Below are 26,115 nucleotides of genomic sequence, written 5' to 3' on the forward strand. Positions count from 1 at the left end.
TGGGACATAAACAGTGTGGCATGGGCAAAGAATCGAGGATCTGAAAGCAGACACTGAGTGTGTGGCCCCTCAAAATGATTCAACCTTCCTGAGTCTCAGTTTTCTTATCAGTTAAGTGGGCATGATAAGATTTTTCTTGGGATGCTGTTGTTGAGATCAGAGATAACAATGTGTGAAGTGCATCTGAACACTTGGTAGGCCTCCTGTCTTGCATATTACAAAGCATGATTTGATTGGTTGTCAGCAAATACATAGGGCTTTCCTGAGGGCAGTTCAAGTCATAAAGAATCTGCCTGCAATGCAGAAGCCAGAGAAGCAGATTTGGTCCCTAGGTGGGGAAGATTCCCTGGAGAAGGGCATGGCAACCCACTCCTGTATTCTTGCCGTGAAAAATCCCATGGACAGAGAAGCCTGGTGGGCTACAGTCCATGGGGTTGTAAAGAGTCAGACATGACTGAAGCAACTTAGCATGCATGCACAGAAAATACGTATTCAACGAAGAGTTCTTTTGGATGATGCAAAACCATTCTTCACCTGACTCTTTCTTACAACCAGCTCTGGAGGTTATCAAGTAGTGTTTAAATTACACACAGGCAAAATCAAGGTTGGGACAGGTGTTTGGAAACATCAGAATCTGCCATCAGATATTTCTCTCTGAAATGTCCATTTTTTTTCTGGCTTTGGACAGCCCTGGAGTGGTCCTGGCCTGGTAAGAGTGAGGTTGTGAACCTCAGATGTTTCATTGGGAAAGATGTATACTCCTGGGAACAGACCCAGCATTCTCACCCCTAGGGACCCATGGTCTCTCCTGGCTCCTTCACAGGTATCCAGCTGAGAGACCAGAGCCTGCAGCCCAATTGTTAGAAAACAGGGATGACTTAGTAACCCAATCATCTTGCCCAAATTCTCTCCCATTTCCTGGCTGAACACAGAACTGCCTGTCCTTCCAATGTTGTAGCCAGTGCTGGGCCCAAACCGGCCCTGGAGGTAGCCAGGGGATCTCCTGGGTGGAAGGAACGCCTCTCCAAGCCTCAGTGTTTTCTGTTCAAAGAAAGCAAACAGGTGCTTTCTTTCCCAGGCTGGGTTGTCTGAAGCCACTGTAGTAATCTTGGGGGCACCGACCCACGCTCTCGGCCCATCCTAGCCCACAGGCCACTGCTTTCCCTCCAGGACTGAGCACAGTGGGACTCTGAGCTCCAAGTCCACCCCGCTTATCCGCCCCCCCCTCCGCCCCCGCCCCGGGAGCCTCCAGCTTTCTTCCCTCCAGTGCTGAAATCCTTTGGTGTGTGCATGTGGAAGGTGTGGAACTTTTATGAGCTCTTAGGACTTTGATTTGATTGTTTTCTTTAATAAATAAAAACTGTCAACTTAAAAAAATAGTCACAACCTAAAAGTCAAGAGTTATGTTTTATTTGGTGCAAATTTTTAAGATGTCAAGCCTGGGAGACAGCATCGCAAGTAACCCTGAGAGAACTGCTACAGACAAAGTGGAGGTGGGGGGCGGGGCGGAGGACTCAGATTATATAGAAGTGTGCAACAAGGGACAAGTAGTCTGAACATCAAAAGATTATTATTAATTATTTAAAACCAGATATCTCAAGGAATTTAGCGCTTTTCTGTGTATGGAAATATGCAAGAGCCTGGGCTCGCTGAAATCATTCCTTTCATATGCATCTCAGCTAGGGGGGCCAGAATCCTGCGTTTTTTCACATGCCCGCGTCCCCCCCACCCCCCACCCCCAACACCCCCAGCTCCTCAGCGCTGGTCTATGGGAGCTTCAACCTTCTTCCTGGGCGCCCTCCGGGCTCAGAAATTCACATTTGGAGGGCCGGAATCGCTGATGGCTGTGACATCTTTGTGTGTTGACACGGCAGGAAACACTCCATTTCTGGATACAGATATAAACTTGTTTTGAAGAAGGGCAAGGTGTAGCTTCCAGAAGCACCTGGGCTGACGCCCCTCCAGCCCGAGACGGAGGGGGGCAGGCGAGGCGGCGGAGGGTTAGAAGAAGTGGCAGGAGGACCTGCTGTTTTTCCTGTTGCAAGTAAAAAGGAAACAAAGTGGGAAGTGGAGTGTGCGGACTGTCAGCAGGCGGGGCGCCCCCACCGCGCGCCCCGCCTCCCTCCCTCGAGGCTCACTCGCGCCCAGCGCCGGAGCTCCCAGCGGCTGCCAGCTGCGCCCGGACGGGTAAGCGCTCACCTCCGGCTGCGTCTGGGAGGTGGGGGAGAGGACCGGGGCCAGGGACTTCGGGGGACTTAGGGGAACCTCGAGGAGACGGGGACCGGCTTGCGGACGTCTCCCGGCGCGAACAGCCGGTGCACCCGGGTCCTGTGCACCCGCCCGCGTCTAGCGAGCCGGGCTAGGGGGCGCCCCCCGGAACTTGGGCCAAGGCTGTGCGCGGGGTCGGGGCGCCCCCCGGAGCGTCCGCCGAGAGAGGGGTGCACAGAACCCCCGTGCGCGGGGACTGCATGCCCCGCGGAGTGGGACTCGGGAGCTCCCGGGCCGGAGGCGGTGTACGAGGTGCGCTCCTTCGGCGGGGCAGCCTCTTCTGCACCAGCCGAGCCCAGGGGAGAAGGACAGCGCTTAGCCGAGTGCGCCCTGCCCCGGGGGCTGGCGAGCGGGACCCGGGGCGCCCGGGCTATGCCGCGGGGTGCAGGCTACATTACCTACTGCGGTGCCGCATCCCCCCTGCCCGCCCTGAGCTCCCGTCGAGCCATGGGGAGAGGGATGCACACATCTCCCCCGCTCCCTGACCCTGGGCGCCCTCCCCAACCCGGGAGAGCGGGACCCGGGGCTGGAGAGAGGCCGGGGAAGGCGTGGCCGGGCGCGTGGATGTGCTGCGGGTCCCTCTCCCGCCCTCCCCGGCTGGGCTCCGGCCGCCGGCGCCGCTCACCGCGTGTTTACTGCAGCGGCGCGGCGAGACCAGCCCCCGGATCTGCGGCTGGGTCCGGGTTACGGCGGCAAAACCGCCTTCAGCTTTGCATTTCCGGACTCTTTTTTTTTTTTTTTTCCTTTCTTTCTTCTTTTTAATACTCGTACCCGTAATTCAGCCTGAATGAGGCTGCTGCTGCTGCTGCTTTTTTTTTTTTAATCGCGTTTCCTGTTTTTATTTAGGGTCAGTCCTGTGCACCGCTTCTCTGAGATCGAGGAGAGAGGAACCGGGGGAACATTTTTGGGGACCAGGACGTGGGGGCGGGGGCACTGCTTTGCCGTCTGCGCCCTGAGCCCTGCTCGGGTGGGGAGATGGAGAGCCAAGAGCGGACTGATAGGAGGCGCTTCGGGAGGGGAAGCGAGTGGGGATGGGATTTCCGGGGTCGGAGTGGGGGACGCCGTGGGGCAGCCCGTGCCGGCGGCCCATGTACCAAGTTCAAGTTCAGCACCCTTGGGATCTGCCCAGTTTGCATATGGAGCGCTCTGGAGCCGTCGGGTGATTGGGCAGCTTTCATTTCGTTCGGGTGTCCCCAGGAAGGAGGGCGCAGTGGGTTTCGAACCCTGCCGGACCATCGAGTGGGGCTTCTTTCCCCCGGGGCTCCTGCAGAAGCCCCAACAGACGCCACCCCCAGAAATGTCCTGCATGCACGGTCACGCGTGTGTGAGGTGTGTGCCTTGGGGCAGGGAACGGCTTCCGTTCCCAGGCATCTCCCCGGGAAAAGTCCACTGCTCCAGAGACTTTGAAACCGAGGACTAATCCCACTGCTCACTTGCAGAGGGTCTGCACACCCGCCCCTGCGTGCCTGAGTGCCTCAGTGTTCTCAAGTGAATGGTGCCATAGGGTTTTTCACATGTATCTTCAGTTAACCATAGGCACTGAATGAGGGCTCTGTTTGCACTGGAGGAAACCAAACTTGCTGACCCACACGTTTACAATTAGCTGATCCAGAATCCTGGTTCCTTTAGACGCCAAAGCATTTAGTCATCTGATAGTGTTGCTGCTTGCAGATGAAGAAGAATGTATGTCGCCTAACAGTTTGCTTGGTGTTCGGACCTGGGACGTGGAGTGTCCTTTCAGAGCTATAGAGTCTAAAGTACCCACCTGGATGCTCTCTTGTGAAACCCTACTACCCTTACCCACCAGGTCTGAGGGGCATGATAAGTGGGGGTGAAGATTCTTCTGATTTAGGAGGCTGCCAGCAAACACAAGGAGAGCAGAATAGAGCTTTCTCTTCGGGTCTCCCTAGAGCAGAAATCACCAACCCCTTCACATTCTCATGCCCTGCTGTGGCTTAATGTCTTGATGGTGGGATTCTGTCCATCCTGGCTCAGGAGAGCGCTGACTAGCACATGCTGAGGTTCATTCTCTTCTGGTACTTTCAGCAAAGTAGTGGAAAACACCCAGGGTGTGGGGGTGGGGTGGGAGGATGAGTATACTCTTAAAACCTAGTTGGCAGTTGCCAGCTCTAAAGACAAGCCAAGCTTACTTCCCCTCACCTCTCCACCCACCTTTAGAAACAACACTGCCAATCCAGATGTTTCTGGAATTAGGGCAACTGCCCCAGAGGTCCTTCTGGCCACGCTGATGTCCCTTTCTGGTGGGACAAGTTGCATTTTTGCTGCTTTGGTCCTTGCCCAGGAAGGACGGGTAAAGTGCATCTTTGAATGATGCTTGGGGCTCCATTCTTTCTCTTGCTTTATTACGGATCCCCCTGGGGGCCAAGGCTAAAAACAAGGCAGGCTGGCAGGGAGAGTATCAGCCCCTGGGGGTGCTTACAAGGCAAGACAATCCATAAATAGAGACCAGCCTCAGACCTGGTTAGCTTTGCTTTTGTGCCTATATCAAGCGAGATTGTGGGGTGGGGGGAGAATGAGGGAGTATGAGGGGTCAGTTCCTGCTTCACCTTGTTTTTCTTCAATTGCACAGTTAAAGGGAGAAGTGAATGTGCAACTTATGAAGCAATTCCCCTTTGGCTAGCTTATTTTTCAAAACCATTTTTGTTTAGAGAACACCTCCCTCCCTCCAGCTGCTTCTGTGGGTCTGACAGTGGGGCTTAGGGCCCCACCAAGTGTTTCCTTACTGTGGGACCTCAGAAGAGCTCTTTCCGCCACTCTCCAGGGGACAAACACTTTTCCCAGCTGAGCAGTTGGAGGGGCAGGACTGGAGGGCAAGGCTCCCAGGAGAGTCAGGGAGGGTTAGTGCCCCGCTGCCCCCGGGTCAGAGTCAAGACGCGTGTGGTAATTAGCCGCCAGCCCATGGAGGGTGGTGGGAGCCTGACTGATTTGGGAGAAAGGAAAGCATCTTCATTTTGGGGCCACTGCTGGTGTTTCATAAATGACAAAGGTTGCAAAACTCCTCCTCTCTCCCTCCAGTTAATGCTAAAACTGAATTTTCTTCAACTTGGTTGGTGGAAATCCCCTGCAATCATATCAGAAATGCTGCCAGTTTCAAGGTGGGGAAAAAAAAAAACAATTAAAAAAACTGGGGAGCCTCTCTCTTCACTCTTTTCCTTGCAGAAAAATATTGACTTGCTTTGGGTCATTCCAAAATCTGGCTCCCTCTCCCTTTCCTGGAGGCCAGCACAGCCCCTGGGGCCTGAGGTTGGTGCTGCACTGGTGTGGCTTGTAGAACTCTCCACTCCTCCCCATCAGAGATGGTGACCTGACCCCCCTCAGAGAAGGGCTCTCAGGGCTTCTCCTGGAAATGGGTGCTTTCCAAGGCCGCTTACTTTCTGAGCTGAGAAGGAGAGTCCTCAGAGTGATGGGCGTGTCTGTTCCTAAAGTGGTATTGCAGTTCACTTGTGTTTCACTCACTTTGGGGGAAATTACTTTTTCCACTTAGAGGAAATGCCAGGAACATGACAGTGGGTGGGGATGGGGGGATGGGCGATGGGAGAGCTGCAGAAAGGGAGTGAGCTGCCTGAGTTGGATTTTACTGTCTTGGAGGGATGCCGTATTCGTTTCCTGTGGCTATCAATAACAAATTCTTAGTTTTTGTGGCCTAAAACAGCACAAATGTATTCCTAGAAGTTCAAAATTAAGGTGTCTGTATGGCCTCCCTCTCTCCAGGGACCTAGGGAAAACTCCCCCCTGCCTCTTCCATCTTCTGAGGGCTCCAGCTGTTTTTGGCTTGTGGCAGCATCATCTGATCTCTGCCTCTATGTTCACACGGCTCCTCCTCTCTGTCTGTCTTCTCCTCTTGTGTCTCTTAGAGGGACAGCTGTCATTGGATTTGGGCTCCACCTGGACAGTGCAGGATGAATTCATCTCAGGGTACTTAATTAAATCAGCAAAGACTCTTTCTGCACAAAGTTAATTTTCCAAATAATTCATAGGTTCTGGGGATGCAGGCAGACATATCTTTAGGGGACCACCGTTCAGCCTACTACAGAAGGATGGGAGTGTGTTTCTTTGGTATTTTCTGGGGAAGGTTTGAGCACAGTCATCTTTGCAGGAAATGGAACGCTCCCTACGTCTGGGCCCTCTGCTTTCCTGTGGGTGACATCAGGCAAGGATTTCAGAGTCACCAGAGGTCCTGTTGTCACCAGCCTTCCTTCCTCCCTCCTGCTGCCCTCTCCCCAGCTTTGTGAACTGGCAGCCACCTTAGAAGTTAGCTCTGCTGTTAGTAGCACCCTCCACAATCAGGGTCCCAAAGGCAGAAAAGAAAATTCCTGGAATTCAAAGGAATTGCCAAGAGACCAAGCTCTTCACCTGCAGGGAATTGTTTCAGCCCCCTTAGTCTTCTCTGGTCCTACCCGACCTAGGACAGCGCTTTCTCAGCTCAGGGCTCCCCACCTCTGTCGGGGGACACACAGCCCCTCCCATTTTGGAGTTTCCTCTCTTGAGAAGTCTCTTGAGAAGTAGGGCTGACTCAGTTTTGCTGCTGTGTCCTCATGTCCTCCTCCTGGGCAGCCACCATTGTGAGGTGGGGCTGGTGGGATGGGGCTGGTGGTGTGGGGAGGGATTTGGGGAGCCCCACTCCTATTACTGAAGCTTGTGAGGGTGGAGGCTCTCTGGAGGGGCAGGGCTCCTATTCCACCTCCCCATCTAGAATTACAGGGGGGCATTGCCATTTTGTGTGTTGGTTGTGAAATCTTGGAGACATATTGTCTTCTCAGTAGGGAAGCAGGTTCATAGCTGTGATACTGAAACTTTAAGTCCTTTATATATAGGTGGGGTGGGGTGCAGAGGTGATGATGGAGGAATTGCCACATGGAAGAAAAAGTACTGTCATTGGAGTCAACCAGACTTGATTTTAATCCCAACCACTTAAAAAAAAATTTTTTTTTTTTTTATGTGGACCATTTTTAAAGCCCTTATTGAATCTGTTACAGTGTTGCTTCAGTTTTATGTTTTGGTTTTGGGACCTAGAAGCATGTGGGATCTTAAGTCTGCTACCAAGGATCAAACCCACACCCCCTGCATTAGAAGGCAAAGTCCCAACCCCTGGACCACCAGGGAAGTCCCTTCCAACCACTAGGCAAATCATGGAACCCTCTCAAGCCTTAGAGTCCCCAGTTTTAACACTGGAATAGCAATTTTATCCAGAGAAGGCAATGGCACCCCACTCCAGTCCTCTTGCCTGGAAAATCCCATGGACGGAGGAGCCTGGTAGGCCGCAGTCCATGGGGTCGCTATGAGTCAGACACGACTGAGCGACTTCACTTTCACTTTTCACTTTCATGCATTGGAGAAGGAAATGGCAACCCACTCCAGTGTTCTTGCCTGGAGAATCCCAGGGATGGGGGAGCCTGGTGGGCTGCCATCTATGGGGTCGCACAGAGTTGGACATGACTGATGCAACTTAGCAGCAGCAGCAGCAGCAATTTTATCACCAGTCTTGAACATTTCATATATAGTCATGTGCAAAGTGCCAGGCACATTTTTATGTCTGTAAAAGAGCTGATGTGTACAGGGTGTGTAGAACTTCTTGTGGGACTTCAGTTCCACGACCAAGGACGGAACCTGGGCCCTCAGAAGTGAAAGTGTGGAGTCCTAACCACTGGATCGCCAGGGAATTCCCACTTTTCCGTTTTTTAATGTGCATTTTTAATTGTGACCAGTGTGCTGCATGCTTATTCTCTCAGTTGTGCTCGATTCTTTGCAACCCCATGGACTGTAGCCTGCCAGACTCCTCTATCCATGTGGATTCTCCAGCAAGGATACTAGAGTGGGTTGCCTTGCCCTCCTCCAGGGGATCTTCCCAACCCAGGGATCGAACTCTGCATTAGGCATATCTTTTTCTATCTTAATTTTTTTGTTTTAATTGTGGTAAAATATACATAAAATTTACCATTTAGATCATTTTTTCAAGTGTATTTCATTCTGTAGCACTTAGTACATTCACATTGTCACGAACTTTCACTACTGTCCATCTCCAGAATTTTTTGTCTTGCAAAATTGAAACTCTTTACCCATTAAACCCTAATGCTCTGTATGCCTCTCCCCACCTCAGCCCCTGGCAACCACCATTCAACTTTCTGTCTCAGAATTTGACTACTCTCGGTACCTGATATAAATGGAATCACACAGTATTTGTCCTTTTGTGACTAGCTCATTTCACCCAGCATCATGACTTCTGGATTCATCTGCGTTGCAGCATGTGTCAGAACCTCCCCTCCCTTTTTAAGGACTGAATAATATTCTATTGTACAGATGGACTGCATTTTGCTTATCCAGTCATCTGTCAGTGGAAACTAGGTTGCTTCCACTTTGGGGCTATTGTGAATAATGCTGCTATGAATGTGGATGTCCTTAGATAACTGTTTGGGTCCTTGCTTTGAATTCTTTTGCCTATATACCCAGAAATGTAATTGCTGGATCATATGATAATTCTATACCTAATTGTGTGAGGGGCAAATCATGTCCTTTTGTAATTTGCTTTTTTCACTTAAAGGGGCACGTTAGCATTCCACATCACTTCATCACCTGGTTATCCCTTTATTGACAGTATAAATGTCCTAATGCAGGGACACCATTACTTTCTCAGGCATCCTCCACTGTGGTACATTTATCTTGCTTCCAGGCACACACACACACACACACACACACACACACCACTTTTAAAGCACTGTAACAGTTATTTTCAGACATCTGAATTTTCCCATATTCAAGAATTATCATCAAAGGTATTGACCATTTTTATGGCTCCTGGAGCTAAATATTTTTCCAGGAAATATTGAATGAGTTTATCCCAGTGATATAAAACAGTTTCATGACAGTATTTAATAATATTGGTAAAATATGTTTTACTAATAGGCTTAAAAAGTAGTCATCTTAAATTTTTTTTGTTTTATTTATTTATTTTGCTAATGAGGCTAAATAGCTTTCTTTTTGGTTGTTAGCTGTAGACATAGCATGAGGTTTGCTGCAGTATAACATAGTAATTAAACCCTTGACTTCTAGAACTGGATGGAACTCTGGAATTTAAACTGTAGTTTCCCTACATTCCTGCTGTGTGACCTTGAGATTTCTTACCTCCTCTGATCCTCAGTTTCCTCTTCTGTTAAGTGAAGCTAATGGGACCTGTTCTTAGTGTTGTCTTAAGGATTAAATGAGATAAACTAGAAAATGAACATTGCCTATCATATAGTTGATACTCAGCCCGCCAGGCTCCTCTGTCCAAGGAATTCTCCAGGCAAGAATATTAGATTGGGTTGCCATTCCCTTCTCCAGGGAATCTTCCCTACCCAGGGATCAAGCCTGGTCTTCTGCAGGTCTTCTGCTGCTCTTCTGGTCTATTTCAGGCAGATTGTTTACTCTCTGAGCCACCAGGGAAGCTCAAGCCTACAGCACCTGATATTCCCAGGCAGTCTCCCATCCCAAGTACTAATCAGGCCCAATCCTGCTTAGCTTCTAAGATCAGACAAGATCAGGTGCATTTAGGGTGGTATGGCCATAGGAATGGGCTTCTCAGGTGGTACAAATGGTAAAGAGCCCACTTGCCAATGCAGGAGAGGTAAGAGATGTGGGTTTGATCCTTGGGTTGGGAAAATCCCCTGGAGAAGGGCAAGGCAACCCACTCCACTATTATTATTATTATCATTATTTTACTTAACAAGTCTCCATTTCCCCTCAAGATTAATCTTGTTACTACAAGGAGAGATGGTTTACACTTACGCCAAAGGGATTTGAGTTAAGCATGGGGATCCATTTTTCTGCTATAAAGGTAGATGATCAGCCCTTCTGTCAAAATAGAACTAGTCCCCAGCTGTCTGCCTGGATCTGGGTGTGAGCCTCCCTGGGGCAAATGCATGAACCGATGCTTGCTAAGAGGTATGGTGGGACTGAGGGGCTGCAGGACCCTGTGCTCTGGGGTCCCATCACCCCTGGAGCATGGAAATGAAAATAAAGACTTATGAATGGTGGAGTCCAGAATTCATCTTGGTGATTGTTTCTGTACATATCCAGTTGCTCCTTCATGCGGTTTGGTCCCGCAGGCGCAGGACCCTGGGGTGGCACCAGCGTGGGTTGCTGACCATGAAGCAGACTTTTGCAGCCCCTTAGAGTAAAAAGTAAAGCTTCCCTAGTGGCTCAGTGGTAAAGAATCCTGCCAATGTAGGAGACGCAAGAGACATGAGTTCGATCCCTGGGTGGGGAAGATCCCCTGGAGTAGGAAATGGCAGCCCATTTCAGTATTTTGGCCTGGAAAATTCCATGGACAGAGGAACCTAGTGGGCTATAGCCCATGCGGTCACAAAGAGTCGGACACGACTGAACACAGCTCAGAGTAAAATGGCTTCTAAGCTCCTCTCAAGCAGGTGTCAGGTAGCCTCAGGTGAGGGTAGTCCATCCAACACACAGATTGTTTAAGCATGCATTTTCCTCTTTGCTGCCGACCTGTGTCTGAGGAGGAAATCAATAAAACCAGAGTCTTGATCTCAAATAGCTTCATGAGAAATTTCTTCTAGTGGAAAAACCACCAAAAACCCCCCCAACTTTCCCTCTCACCTGTTCCTCTTAAAAAACTCCATTGAAAAACCTTTCTCATGTTCAGAGCCAATGAAAAGATGAGCAAAACCACACTCTTGTTTCTGATGGTTCGTGGGTCCAAAAGCCAGCTCACTGGGTTATGAATCTTTTTTCCCTATTGTGTGGTGTGACAAATATTTGAATAAATATTCACCTACTGTCATTGGGAAGCCAGTGATGAAGCGTGCTCTATTTTTAAATTAAGTGCAGCCCTGTGTCTTATATGAGGGAGCTTCATAAAATGCGTGAGGCTTCGTATTTCCAGTGGGAGGCACAGTGTTTGAGAATGAGTAGAGAGAAAGTCTAATGTTCATGTCAAAAGCAAGAACTTAGGAACTAGATGGCAGCTGAGATCTTGGCTTTGATCCTAAACACTTAATGACCTTGACCTCTCTGAGCCTCCGGATTTTCATCTGAAAATTGACATAACCCTACCTCTTTTATTGGATTGTCGTGAGGATTAGAAGTAAGGAAAAATTTGTATTAGTTTGGAATGGGCACTTCAAAAGTTGCTGTGTTTGCCACTGGATGAATGAATCTTTGCAGCCCACACAGTAGTACTGAATAAATTTTAAGTGACAGGTATCTTTGTCATAAGTTGTTGAGGTTTGCTTCTGTGCTAAGGTTTATTCAACCACTATCCTTTTTTCTTTTTTTTTTTTTTTAATTTTGGCCATGCTGCTTCGCATGTGGGATCTTAGTTCCCTAACCAGGGTTCAACTCTCACCCCCTGCATTTAAAAAAAAAAGTGTGGAATCTTAACAACTGGACCATCAGGAAACTCCCCCACCACTATCTTATTTGATTCTCCCACAAATGATCCTTTTGGAAGGCACAGGGTGTGTGTCAGTAAATACCCCCATTTTACAGATAAAGGTTGGAATCACTTTGCCCTTTGTTATCAGTCTGTTCCTCTTAGATGTGCCAAAGCCAGGAGGTTCTTTTTTGTTTTTTTCCCTCAGCTTTTTCTAACTGTTCAAGGTCTGGAGGAGCTCGGGGGACAGAGGCTGGGGAGGGTGGAGGTGAGGCTTCTAGTGAGGTCTGCCATCAAGTGATCTTGGCCCCATCACCTGCAAGCTGCAGCAGCGAGATGGGGGTGTCCAAGTGGGCAGGCTGCTCTGAAGGCAACCACCCCAGGATGGTTTTCTGCTGCAGGTTTGTGGGAAAGTGGTTGGGAGATGTCTAGGCAGCTGGCCGTGACCTTGACCCTCATGGACCTTGCTTCTCCAACTTTCCCACCCACTCCTCCCACCAGAGAGATGGGATTGTGACCCTAGCCTGCTGCAGCCCACCCCAACCATGACCTTGCTTTGAAGCTTCAAATTTTATTTTAAACCCTAACAGTAATTTTACATTCTATTCCTCGATAATCCATGTTTATTTTGCTATTCTCCCTTACTTTTGAGTCAGATGGATGCTCTGGGAAGATATTTATGTTCTTGCTGTGGCTTCCGTTATTCCCACCCCAATGTCTCCAACTACAGTTTGAAAAACAGATTAAGGCAAAACAGCGATTAGATTAGATGCAACTGTGATGAGATACCTAGCTTCTTAGGAGCACTTTTTTTTTTTAATATTTATTACTTTATTTAGCTGCACTGGATCTTAGTTGCAGCATGCAGGATATAGTTCCCTGACCAGGGATCGAACCCAGGCCCCCTGCATTGGGAGTACAGAGTCTTGGCCGCTAGACCACCAGGGAAGTCCCATAGGAGCCCTTTTATCCTATGTGATTCATTGATTGATTAACTGGAACTTTGGTTTAGGTAGATAATTATGAAAATACTGCATCTCAAATCTAAGCATCTTAACTTAAAACATATCCCCACGTACTGATGTGGGACTTGCCTGGCAGTTCAGTGGTTAAGAACCCAAGCTCCCGATGCCAGAGGATCTGGTCAGAGAACTAAGGCCCCACTTGTCATGCAGCATGCCCCCCTCCCCCCCCGCAAAAAAGTACATAGATGTACTGATGTGAAGCCAAGAGCTTTTGTTTGGTTGGTTCGTCCTTCTTAAATAAGGCACAGAGTCCTGGTCAGTTCTCATTCTTCTCCCCCACCTGTTACAGTTTCTTTGCCCAGTCTCCTTCAATGGAAACTTTTAGTGACTTGTCTTGACTGTTTTCTAAAGCATTCAATTCCGTTTTCATGGAAACAGCTCTTTCTGGTCACACCCGTATTTCATCCACTTATCCTCTGACCACACTGTGTAATTACCAAGGTGAACAGCTGGCATGGGTGTGCTTGGGCACAAGAACAGCTAAGTCTTTCAGAGAACAAAACCTGCAGCCTGATGCCCTGAGTGGTCAGCATGTTGAGACCATCAGTCAAGGTGTCTTGAAGAGGGAATGGTGGGCACAATTGCCCCAGTTCTGCTACAGAGAGGTATCGAATCACAGAGCCTGGGTGAGAGGCGGAGTTTGACCTAGAACTCCCATCTCAAAGACACCAGCCCCTCACCCCGAGATGAGCACAACAAGCTCCAGAAAAGGGATCTTTCGCACTAGTTTCTTTTCTGCAGATCCCATTAGCAGTATTTATACCAGTGAGCCTTGCTATTGGCCAGCTCTGAATTGCCACCTTAGTCTAGCTTGCCACGTCTTTAATAACAATAAAAACAAACATTTTTGTAGCACCTACTCTGTGCTAGGTAGTACTCTGGGCACTTTGAAAATACTCACTTATTCTTATTTATTTATTTGGCTGTGCCAGGTCTTTAGTTGTGCATGTAGGATCTTGTTCCCCGAACAGGGATTGAACCCCTCTGCACTGAGGTACAGAGTCTTAGTCACTGGACCACCAGTTGCTGTTGTTCAACTGCTAAGTCGTGTCCTACTCTTTATGAACCCATGGACTGTAGCCTGCCGGGCTCCTCTGTCCTTCACTATCTCCCGGAGTTTGCGCAAACTCATGTTCACTGAATCTGTGATGCTATCTAACCATCTCATCCTCTGCCGCCCCCTTCTCCTTTTGCCTTCCATCTTTGCCAGTATTAAGGTCTTTTCCAATGAGTCAGCTCTTCTCATCAGGTGGCCAAAGCACTGGAGCTTCAGCTTCAACAACACCAGGGAAGTCCCCCAAATACTAATTTCTTCTTTGAAGCACTATCATGATCTGTGTTTTACAGAAGGGGGAACTGAGGCACAAAGAGGTTTAGTAACTTATCTAGGTATTACTCAGAAAGGAAGTGGCAGAGCCTGTTCCTCACCCCTGCCCTGTGCTGTCTCCAAGTGCGCCACCTTGTTGCCCAGGAGGGGAATCTGGATCCCAGGTGGGAGGAGGGCTCAAGCCTCTGGGAGCCCATCAGCTGTGCAGGGGGTCTTCCTCGCCCTGTTCTCACCAGTTCCCTCGTCTCCAGGCTAACTTGGGGTCCAGACAGCCTTTCTGTTCTTGCAGTCCTTCGTCTTGGTGGAGCTGGCCTCCTGGGTTCTGCTCCTCTACAGAGAGAGGTGCCAGGAGGATGCGGCTTCTGGTACCCAGCCCACCCCAGTCTGTCCAGGTAGTGCCCATTCTCCCCCTCTGTCCAGCGGAAGCAGAGCCTGACCTCTGCAATCTCAACTGCCTCCTTGCCCAACTCTTGAGCCTTCCGTGGGAAGTCCACCCAAGGGTCCTCAACCTAATGGGTGACACAGTCAGGGCAACAGGACTCAAGTGTCTTCTTGACCCGTGGCCCAAATCTGGTTCTTCTGCACTGACCCAGGAAAGGGAGTATGGTTCAGTGGTGAGAGCAGGGCTCTGGCGTCAACCCGGTTCACATCTGCCCCTCCCATCACTAGCTGTGCAGCGTCACCTCCTTGAACCTCACCCTCCTCCTTTGTGAAACAGAAGGCCTGCAGTAGGGGCTTCTTGTGATGATTAAATGCAAAAATTGATGTAAGACGCCTAAAACGTGCTGGCTTATGACAGGTGCTTAGTGATGGGGGCTCCTTGCTGTAGCCCCAGAGATGGGCTTAACAACTGATGAAGAGGCTGTTGTTGTTGTTTTAATGTTTATTTATTTATTTGACTGTTCCAGGTCTTAGTTGAGGCACACGTTGTCTTTAGTTGCAACGTGTGAACTCTTAGTTGCAGCACGTGGAATCTAGTTCCCTGACCAGGGATTAAACCCGGGCCCCCTGCATTGACAGCATGGCGGCTTAGCCACTGGACCACCAGGGAAGACCTGAAGCTATTGTTTTCAACTTATCTGGAAGGTTCCTGGGGTAGAAACAGCCTGGAGACCTGGAAGTGGAAGGAGACACAGAGGGCATCTGCCAAGGAGAGATGGAATGAGATGGGTGATGGAATGAGATGTTCAGAGTTCTCTGTGTTTCCCGAGGCTTACAGGTTGTCCTCGGATCTGGGGTTTCCTGACAACAGGAGAAAAGGACATGCAAACCCATAGCTGAGTGGGGAAGGAGGAGGTTGGAGGCTGAGCCTAACAAGGGGGTACCTAGGAGAATGAAGTAAACTGCCAAGTGGCTGAGACCCTTAGGAGGGGAAGCCATCTCCACTGCCACCCTGAATGTGTGTGTGTGTGTGTGATTTGTTTGGGGTCAGGACAGAAGAGATGAAGTCAAGTTTGCAGAGATTTTTTAAAAATTAATTTGTTTCTGTCTGTACTGGATCTTCGTTGCTGCGTGGGTTTTTCTCCAGTTGCAGCAAGCAGGGGCTACTCTCTAGTTGCGATGTGCAGGTTTCTCATTGCGGTGGTTTCGCTTGTTGCAGGGCACAGGCTCTGGGTGCTCGGGCTTTAGTAGTTGTGGCATATGAGCTCAGGAGTTGCAGTTCCTGGGCACTAGAGCACAGCCTCAGTTGTTGTGGTGCGTTACCTTAGTTGCTTGGTCCGAGGCATACGGGATCTTCCTGGAGGGATGGAATCTGTGTCTCCGGCATTGGCAGATGGATTCTTTACCACTGAGCCACCAGGGAAGCCCTGCAGTTTTAAAAGATATTAATTTCTTGGGGGTCTTGAGATTGGGGTGGTCTACATTTTCTGGGTATTATAGGCTGTGATTTTCCTAGATTATGCATGTGCACATCTTTTATATATGTGCTATATGTTTTATAAGTGTGTGTGTATACTATATATATTTAATTGCATAGAATCCATACAAGCTAGTTATGAAAAGTTCGTAAAAAAATACAGATTTGCCAAAGGAAGAAAAATAAAACCTGCCCTACAGCTCCACTGCTCAATGGTTTCTAACCTTTTTCAGATTTTTAAATCCTTTTTTTTTTTTGCATGTGGGATCTTAGGTTCCCCAACTAGGGACTGAACCTGTGCCCCTGCAGTGGAAGCCTGGTTTCTTTCCCCTGGACCACTAGGGAAGTCCCAGATTTTAAATCTTTTTGCAAATCTGTTGAAAAATCACAGACCTTCTCCCCAGAAAAAAGCTCCTAGGAGACCATTTGTGTGTATACTTTCATCAGGCCCCCAGAGGTCCCCAGGTTCATCCTAGATTCTGGGAGGGTGTAGCGAAGAGCTGTTTGGGTCCGACCACCAGCTTCTGACTCTGAAACTAACCTCAGAAGCCAGAGACAGACGAAAGATTCCGACCTCCCTGTGGCCTCAGTGAGACACACTTGCCCCACCACGTGTTCAAAGTTCACTTTGAAGCTGTTTCTATTTCCAGTAAATCGACCACCTCTTAGATACGATGTACCAGTGTACTCTGTACTCTGTTTAAGTCTTTTTCTTTGCTCTAAATTCACGGCTCCTTTTGCCTTTCATCCAGGACTGGCTTTCCTGCATCACTGGGTGACTCTGCTGTAGGATTACCTCATTTGCGGAGGCCACTGTGTCCTTTAAGAAGTTGCAGCCTGTGGCTTTGTGGCCCCCTCTTCTGCATGAAGGGCAGGTGTAGCCTTCCTGGTAGAGCTGGGTGTCAGCCATGCGTGGGCTGGATGGTCTGTAGGGAACAGGAAGTCAGGGCCACGTCCAGGCCCCAGATATTGGGCTCCAGGCGGCCTGAGACCCTGTAGGATGAGCACACCGACACCCTTTCACTGACTGGCATCAGTTAGCCTTCCTGAGACCTTCCCATGTTCTCTGCTCCAAGTATGAAGGGGGCCCCTCCACTTGAAGCACCCCAATGCTTTCCCCAGTCCTATGGGGGGCCAGCCTCCCTTGTGCCACTTCTGACTTGGGACAGTGACCTCTCCTGGCTTCCTCTCCCCCTTCTAGAACATAACAAGCTTTATTGAGATATAATTCACATGCCATAAAATTCTCTTAATGTACACAATTCAGTATTTTTTAATATAGTCACAGAATTGTCAACTGTCACTTTATCCTGTTACAGAACATTTTCATCACTCTAAAAGAAATCTTGTAGCTGTTGTTCAGTTGCTAACTCATGTCTGACTCTTTGAAACCCCATGGACTGCAGCACGCCAGGCTTCCCTGTCCTTCACTATCTCCCGGAGTCCACCCAAACCCATGTCCATTGAATTGGTGATGCCATCTAACCATCTCCTTCTCTGTCACCCCCTTCTCCTGCCCTTGATCTTTCCCAGCACCAGGGTCTTTTCCGATGAGTCGGCTCTTCTCATCAGGTGGCCAAAGTATTGGAGCTTCGTTTTAATCATTCAAAAATGAAACCTCGTATTCACTAGCAATCACTCTCCATTTCTCCCCAACCCCTCCCAGCCCTGGCAACCACTGCTCTACTTTCTGTTTCTATGGACTTGCCTATTCTGGACATTTTGTACACATGGAATCACACAGGATGTGGTCTTCTGTGGCTGGCTTCTTTCACTCGGCCTGTTGCCACTTCTTTAGGAATGTCTCTGACTCATTATTACAGTGGAGGAGTTGTTTGTACGGACTGTTCAGTCACAGGTATTGATGGAGCCTCTGCTATACTAAGCCTGGAGCAGGTGCTAGGCCACATAGTGAACCCTGCAGCCATGAGTGTATTCGTTACCTACTGCTGTGTAACAAGTTACCCCAAAACTTGGCAGCTTAGGGCTTCCCTCGTGGCTCAGTGCTAAAGAATCCACCTGCCAGTGCAGGAGACATGGGTTCGATCCCTGGTCTGGGAAGATCCCACATGCTGTGGGGCAACTAATCCATTGCTCCACAACTACTGAGCCTGTGCTCTAGAGCCTAGGAACTGCAACTACTGAGCACACGCATTGCAACTACTGAAGCCTTCTTGCCCTAGAGCCTGTGTTCCACAACAAGAAAAGCCACTTCAATGAGAAGCCTGTGCACTGCAACTAGAGAGTAGCTCCCACTTGCCACAACTAGAGAAAAGCACCAGCAGCAATGAAGACCCAGCACAGCCAGAAATTAATAAATAAAATTATTTTTTAAAATGAAACAAAATGAAAAAAATTAGCAGCTTAAGCAACAAACACCATCTCACAGTTTCTGTAGGTCAGAATCAGGGAGCAGCTGGGGCCACAGGTGTGTGTGGCTGGAGATATCTGCCAAGGTTTTGGTATCTCAGTTCCTTGCCATGCGGGCTTCTTCACAGGGTAGCTTAAGTGTCCGTATAACTTGGTTGCTGGCTTAGCCAAGAGATAAAGATGAGAGAAAGATAAAAGATTAAAAAAAAAAAGGCAAAGATTGCCCAGGATTGAAGCCCCATGTTCTTTTATGACCCAATCTCCAAGGCAACCTGGCATCACTCTGCCATATTCTGTAGACCAACCGTGCTGTAATATGGGTGTTGTTGTTCAGTCGCTCAGCCGTGTCTGACTCTTCGTGACCCATGGACTGCGGCATGCCAGATCTTCCTGTCCTTCACTATGCCCCGGAGTTTGCTCAAACTCATGTCCATTGAATCGATGATGCCATCCAACCGTCTCATCCTCTGTCACCCCCTTCTCCTTCTGCCTTCAGTCTTTCTCAGAATTAGGGTCTTTCCTAATGAGTCGGCTCTTTGCATCATGGCCAAAGTATTGGAGCTTCAGCTTCAGTATCAGTCTTCCAATGAATCAGGGTTGATTTCCTTTAGGATTGACTGGTTTGATCTCCTTGCTGTCCAAGGGACTCTCAAGAATCTTCTCCAGCACCACAGTTCAAAAGCATCAAATATGACTGGGGGCTCCACAAAGATTTGAATACCAGGAGGAGCAAGTATCTGGATATAGTTTCAAATAGAGAGTGGTCCTTAGGAAATTCAGGACCCAGTTGGCTCCTTCATGAAGGGCTTACAGTGCTGCCTCTGAATGAGTGTTGGGTCAACCCTGAGTTCCCTGGATGCCGTTCTCTCTTGAGGCCTCTTCCCTTCTTCCCTACTCTGTATTTCTGATTAGGGAGCTTGACATGTAATTACATTGTACTTGTTTCTACCAGAGTTACCCACTTCTGTTAGAATAAGTTTTACAGACTTCTTTCTCCAGGTATTTGTAAATTCTGTTTGCATTTCTGTCAATGAGTGAGCCAGTTCTTGAATCTCCTTTCATTCTTGTCATCAAAAAGAGGTGTTCAATAGAACAAGCCAAGGACCCACCCCATTAGTTTTGACCACCTCCCACCAGGGCAGTGGGTCATACCATCTAACAGTTGCAGAGACACCTCATTGTCCAGGGGGCCTATAAGATTTTCTGTTTTAAAAAAATTTCACTTACTTACCTGGCTGTGCCAGGTCTAGTTTCAGTATGCAGCATCTTTTAGTTGCTCCATGTGAACTCTTAGTTGCAGCATATGGGATCTAGTTCCCTGACCAGGGATTGATGCTGGGTTCCCAGCATTGGGATCATGGAGTCTTAGCCCCTAGATTACCAGGGAAGTCCCCCATAAGATGATCTTGAGGGGTGGGATTGGGTCACAATAAAATGGACACAAAGTGTGTGTCCTATCACTCAGTCGTGTCCAACTCTGAAACCCCATGGACTGTAGTCCACCAGGCTCCTCCATCCATGGAGTTCTCCAGGAAAGAATACTGGAGTGGGTTGCCATTTCCTTCTCCAGGAGATCTTCCCGACCCAGGGATCAAACCCATGTCTCCTGCGTTGTAGGTAGACTCTTGACCGTCTGAGCTACCAGGGAAGCCCAAAATGGGCACATATCATGCATTAAAAGATTGAGACAGTTCAGTGGTTAAGACTCCGGGCTTGCAATGCAGGGGGCATATGTTCCATCCCTGTTAGGGGAAGTGAGATCCTATATGCTCCAAGGGGTGGTCAAAAAAAAAAAAAAAAATCTAGCCCGGTGCCCTATAAGAGGTAGATGATTTGCTGTAAGAAGCAGCTTTAGTTGTTGGTCTTGTGGTTTCAGCTTCCTGCTCTGCCATTTACTGTGTAGGTTTGGGTAAGTCTTGGGCCCCAGTTTCCTTAAGGAGATGATGATAACAACTACCTTGTGGGGTTGTTTTTAGGACTTAATGAGATAAAGTTCCAGGTATGCATTGCTGCACGAATCACACTGGATTTAGAGCTATAAAGCAGCAACTGTTTTATTATAAGCATGGATTCTATGGGCCAGGAACTCAGATAGGGCTTGACAGGCCAGCTTGGCTGTGTTTTGTGATGTCTGGGGTCAGTGGGGAAGGCTCTCAAAGGACTGCTGATTACTTGAACACCTAGAGGCTGGACTCACCTGGAAGTTTCTTCCTTTAAAAAAATTTTTTTTAATGTTATTTATTTTTTTGGCTGTGTTGGCTCTTAGTTGCAGCACATAAGACCTTTGTTGTGCAGGATCTTTCACTGCAGCGCTTGGACTCTACACTTGGGGTGCACAGCCTCAGCAGTTGTAGTGCACACCTTAGTTGCTTCTTGGTATGTGGGATCTCAATTCCCCAACCAGGGATCAAACCCACATCCCCTGCATTGCAAGGCAGATTCTCAACCACTGGACCAACAGGAAAGTTCCACCTGGAAGTTTCTTCACTCCTCCGGTTGCCTGGATGGGGCTGACTCAGAGGCTGGGCTCATATAGGACTGCCAACCCCAGTGCCTATACTGGCTTCTCTTTCTAGCTTGGGCTTCCTTACAGCACGGTGGCTCTGGGCCACACTTTCCTGATGGTCAGAACTCCGAGAACAAGCATTGCTGGTTGACTCCAAACCTAGCTGTAAGCTGTATGGCCATTTATGGGCTCAGCTCTCAAGTCATTCAGCATCACTCCTACTATATACTCTTGCTCATGGAAGTCAAAAGGCCACCTAGATTTTTTTTTCCGCACCACATGGCATGTGGGAACTTAGTTCCCTGATCAGGGATCAAACCTGTGTCCCCTGCAATGAAAGCATGGAGTCTTAACCATTGGACCGCTAGGGAAGTCCCCCCACCCAGATTTAAGGGAAGGAGACATACCAATAGATGCCTTTCCAATGCCATACCAATGAGGACTGGCCGCCATATTTTAAAAGCTTCATGGTAAATGTAAAGACATTTAGCACAATGACTGGCATGTTATATGGGCCAGAAAATATTAGCAGCCATTCCCTCTGCTGCTGTTGTTCATTTTGGTATCTCTCAGTACTGACTGCTGTGGATCTTATCGTGTGACTTGCACAAGTCCTCTGCCCTCTGTCCTAAAGAAACAATTTCAAGCTGCAGCCCTGCAGATATGTTAAGTCTAATATTGCCAGATTCATTCATTTTACCATCTTCAAGTTTGGACCCAACTTTTAAAAATTCCCTAGCTCTTGGGTGAATTTTCTTATCCTCGAGGCTTCTTAAATGCATCTAGAGTTTTCACAAGAAGCTTCGAGAAGGTCAGTTTCCTGAGTCCCCAGGGTGTCTTTCATGTTCTTTGATGTGTGATTCACACAATCCGCTGTTGTTCCAGGCACCCTGTTTATCCCCTTACTCTAATTTTCTCGGAATAAAAATTCACAATTGACCTTTCGACAAACAGAGGAATAGTTTTTCTGCTCTAAAGTGTATTAAAAAATCTGCGACATCCTGTCCTTCCACAAGAATCACATGCTAGAATTGGAAATCTAAGACTCACAGGAAATCACGGTGGAAAACAGGGTATAACCAGGTGCCCACCGCGAGGCCCGGCTAGAAGCCCCCAACGTGTGCTGTCCCATTGCTCCTTACCTCCACTTGCCACATTGACACTGTCTGCTACATCTTCTTATTTTTTACTTATTTTTGTTTTCGGCTGCACAGGGTCTCTGTTGCCTTGCACAGGCTTTCTCTAGATGCGGCGAGTGGGGGTATCTCTTGGTTGCAACCTGCAGGCCTTTCATTGCGGTGGCTTCTTTTGTTGTGGAGCACAGGCTCTAGAGCTCCAGCTCAGTAATTGTGGCACATGGGCTTAGTTGCTCTGTGGTAAGTGGAATTCTCCCAGACCAGGGATCGAACTTGTGTCCCTTGCATTGGCAAGCAGATTCTTATCCACTGCACCCCCAGGGAAGTCCTGCAGGATCTCCTTTTTACCAAAGAAACAGCTCTGGGGAGATCAGGAAACTCATCCACATCCTGGTCTAATTCCGGGGCTGCTGCTCCCACCTCTCACCAGGAGACCCTGCAACCAAGAATGCTTTTGGGTTGAGTGTGTGCTCAGTCACTTCAGTCATGTCTGACTTTGTGAGCCTATGGGCTGTAGGCTGCCAGGCTCCTCTGTCCATGGGCTTCTCCAGGAAAGAGTACTGGAGTGGGTTGCCATGCCCGCCTTCGACGGATCTTCCCAACCCAGGAATTGAACCTTTGTCTCTAATGTCTCCTGCATTGACAGGTGGGTTCTTTACCACTAGTGCCACCTGGAAAGCCCACTTTCAGGTTGACACTTGACAGAATGAGCACTGCAGACATGAGCATCATTTTAAAAAATCTGTTCCTCCCCTCCCTTAATGCCCCTCCCCTCAAGATCACAGACTCTGGAAGCCTCAGCTCAGGCAGACTTTTTTGGTCTAAGCTTGGGGAATTGGCAAAAGAAAGAAACAAGCTTCAAGATTCTAATTAACTTTGCTTTTTAACTACAGATGAGCCACTTTTTGAGTGATCTGGGGGTGAGAGTCTCAAAGATTAATGAAAATATGCAAAAGTGGCAGGAGAGCAGGAGGCAGACACTCCTGTAATTAAGTTCCTTCATTCCTCCTGCTTAGAGAGTAAAGAAATCAAGGGAACAAAAGGATGGGGGAATTACGTGAATAATCATGGAGGGACTTCCCTGGCAGTCTGGTGGTTAAGACATGGTGCTTCCATTGCAGGGGGCTTGAGTTCAGTCCCTAGTTGGGAAACTAAGATCCCACCTGCTTCACAGTGTGGCCAAAAATAAATAAATAAACAAATTTAAAAAAACAACAACAACAACTGTGGAAACTGTCTCCTCATTTTGAGGAGGATTATTTTCCAGAATCATCTTGTTTTTCCTAATAGAACTTAAAACAAGCATTTAACTTTTTTTTTTTGGTTGTTAGTTTCATCTTTTTTTTTTTTTTTAGTATAGCCTTTCTCGTCTTAGCCCTAGTCAACTTTCTTTTTTATATATAAGACAGTTGTGTCCCTTTAAACAAAAATTATTTATTTATTTGTTTGTGGCTGTGCTGGATCTTTGTTGCTCTAGTTATGGTGATTGGGGGCTCCTCTCTAGTTGCGGCGCTTGGGCTTCACATTGCAGTGGTTTCTCTTGTTGCAGAGCATGGACTCTAGGGCATGTGGACTCAGTACCTGTGGTTCACAGGCTTAGTTGCTCCATAGCATGTGGGATCTTCTGGGATCAGGGATTGAACCTGTGTTTCCTGCATTGGCAGGCGGATTCTTTACCACTGAGCCACCAGGGAAGTACTCCTACTCAGCTTTCTTATCTGACCACATCTAAAAACGCTATAGAAAAAGAAAAATAATTTTCCTTCTAGCCTTCTAAGTTCCTGGCTGAGACCCCTCCTACCTGCCCTGTAATAAAAAGAGTAATAGGAGAAAAACAAATTTAAATACATACATATGTACGAAAGCCCCCCCCCAAAGATATGAGACTCACAGAAGTCACCAGACTTCTTTGTCTATACCTTTAAGACAAAGAGACAGTTTATGAATTGACAAGAAAAGGGGTTTGGGCTAGGGGCGGTAAGATGGTGAAGAAATTAACAAGGTTTGTTTATACAGCCTCCATCTGTCCATGCTCGTGCTCAGTCATGTCTGACTCTGGACTGTAGCCCACCAGGCTCTTCTGTCCATGGGATTTCCCAGGCAAGAATACTGGAGTGGGTTGCCATTTCCTTCTCCAGGGGATCTTCCTGACCCAGGGATCAAACCCATGTCTCCTGTGTGGATTCTTCACTCTTTGAGCTGTCAAGGAAACCCCTTGCCCCTAAATTCCCTGCCTCTGGTGATTAGGGATGTCTTTTTCCTCTTGGTGCAGGGAAGGTACCTTTCAGGTGGAAGATTTACTTCCTGGTTTTAGGGGACAAGGAAGGTTCAGAGTGTCCTTTTTGCACTGGCTGTTTCTCAACTCCTTTTAATTTCAAATAATCAATATACCAAAGTGGCGTATCTGGGGTTGACGTACTCTGACCCTGTGCAATGCTGAGGGCCAGGTTTGAAAAGGGAGAGACAAGCAGAATTCCAGGAAGGTTGGAGGTTGGGATATGTGTGGACAGCAGAGAGAAGCTGACATTTCATCACAGTGAGCTTACATAAAAATGTCAGGACAGCGTGCAGAAGGAGAGACTCATGGAGCAAATCCGCTTCCCTCTTACAGGCCTGCTGAATGTGACAAGGGGCTCTTGCAGGTGGGAGCAGAGGCTTATCTGATCTCTTGCTGCAAGCTCAGGAACTTATAAAGAGAAGATGGTTGGATGGCATCACTGACTCAATGGACATGAGTTTGGGCAGACTCCAGGAGTTAGTGAAGGACAAGGAAGCCTGGTGTGCTGCAGTCCATGGGGTCGCAAAGAGTTGGACTCGACTGAGCGACTGAACAACCAGAGCTTTTGGCAGCAGCTAGTAGAGAAGTGGGACTTTGATTTGCTTATGCTTTACAACAATGGTGAAACTAATTTATTTATCCACCTAACTAATTTCTTTATATCCTCACTTGTATTTCAGAAAGGAGTTAATATATCCGAACTTGGAACCAGATCGGACAGTTTGATTTTTTCTTCCCTCTCTGCCACTAACTAGTGGGTCACAGCATCTCTGTTAGAGAAAACATGTCTGAGCATTTCATATACCACACACCAGGCACTGTCCTAGAGACTTTCCACATGTCTGTATTAATTCACTTAACTATCTCCCAAACAGCTGATTGCATGCTGCCTCTTTCTAGAGTTTGTCAGTGCAGTTCCAGGACATTCGTGAATACAGGCAGGATGACTTCTGTGACTTTTGCCATTTCAAAGAATCCTGGGTTTTTCTCTTGGTCCAGAGGAAAATAATACCCTCATTTGAATATTGTTAATGGGACCTTGCTTTGAGGTTGACTTTCAGTCAAACCCAGGCTGGAGAGAAAGGAAGTCTGCACCACGGGGCTCCTAGGGAGAAGGGCACCCACAGGTGGAGATGGGACCAGCCAAAACCTGTCAGCTACTTGGAAAATCTCTTCTGTTGCCTGGCCTTAGGGGGTCATTATCCTTTCCTGGTTGAGGCTTGTTAGGGATACTACCCCTCCCCAGTCAGGATGCCTGTCAGAGAACCCCTCCCTGCATGTTTGCCCATCCAAAGTCCAGGTGTGATCCTGAGGCTTATACTTCATCCTGGGAAACCCCGATTCTGTGCATTAAGGGCGGCCCTACCGACCTCCGCCCCCACCCCCACTGGGTACCCCTCCCTCCTAGGGCTGAGTCCGGGTCCCATCCACGAGTGTACTGTCTGCTGCTGCAAGGAGGAGCAGGAGTGGAGGTGGAAGCTTGCCAGTGGCGCCCTGGGTTGGGTGCCGGGTTGTTCCCACCCAGCGGCCAGGCTCCGCCTTCTCCAGAGATTGTCGGCCAAGTGCATAGCTCGCAGCGCTGTGTGGGTAAATAGTGCGGTTCAGAGTGAATGCGCACTAGTGCGTGTGTGTCTGTGGTGTCCACGGCTGATTGTGGGTTGACAGAGTGTGTGTTTGTGTGTGTATTTTTGGTCTCTGAGTATTTGTACGGGTGTATGTGACTTTGAGCATCATTGTGTGTATCATTTTATGTAGAAGAAGGAGAAGGAAATGGCAACCCACTCCAGTATTCTTGCCTGGAGAGTCCCATGGAGAGAGGAGCCTGGCGAGTTACAGTCCATGGGGTCGCAGAGAGTCGCACACGACTTAGCCACTAAACCACCACCACCATGTGACTTTGCGCATCATTGTGTGTGTCAGTTTATGTAACTGTGCCCAAGTGTGTGTGTATGTGTGTGA

General features: G+C 48.3%; 1 protein-coding gene, 1 long non-coding RNA gene, 1 other non-coding gene and 1 pseudogene across 4 annotated transcripts in view; 1 reads left to right on the plus strand and 3 right to left on the minus strand.

The window, feature by feature from the left end:
- Nucleotides 1–1,390: 1,390 nt before the first annotated feature.
- LOC139037488 (uncharacterized) lies at nt 1,391–2,660 on the minus strand. Its single transcript, XR_011490347.1, has 2 exons — nt 2,200–2,660; nt 1,391–2,035 (listed from the first exon to the last, which is right to left on the minus strand). It is a non-coding gene; the product is annotated as an uncharacterized lncRNA (long non-coding RNA).
- The window catches only part of PIK3CD (phosphatidylinositol-4,5-bisphosphate 3-kinase catalytic subunit delta), a 61,511-nt gene continuing 37,490 nt past the window's right edge, over nt 2,095–26,115 (plus strand). For both annotated transcript variants that reach the window (XM_020887321.2, XM_020887565.2), the window contains exon 1: nt 2,095–2,187. The gene's annotated coding sequence lies outside the window, so the exon portion shown is untranslated. The remainder of the gene's footprint in view (nt 2,188–26,115) is intronic.
- On the minus strand, nt 9,715–9,834 carry LOC139037562 (5S ribosomal RNA; annotated as a pseudogene).
- On the minus strand, nt 12,532–12,604 carry TRNAG-CCC (transfer RNA glycine (anticodon CCC)). The gene has a single exon. It is a non-coding gene; the product is annotated as a tRNA-Gly (tRNA).

This window comes from Odocoileus virginianus, chromosome 11 (assembly GCF_023699985.2).
Source record: "Odocoileus virginianus isolate 20LAN1187 ecotype Illinois chromosome 11, Ovbor_1.2, whole genome shotgun sequence".
NCBI lineage: Eukaryota > Metazoa > Chordata > Mammalia > Artiodactyla > Cervidae > Odocoileus > Odocoileus virginianus.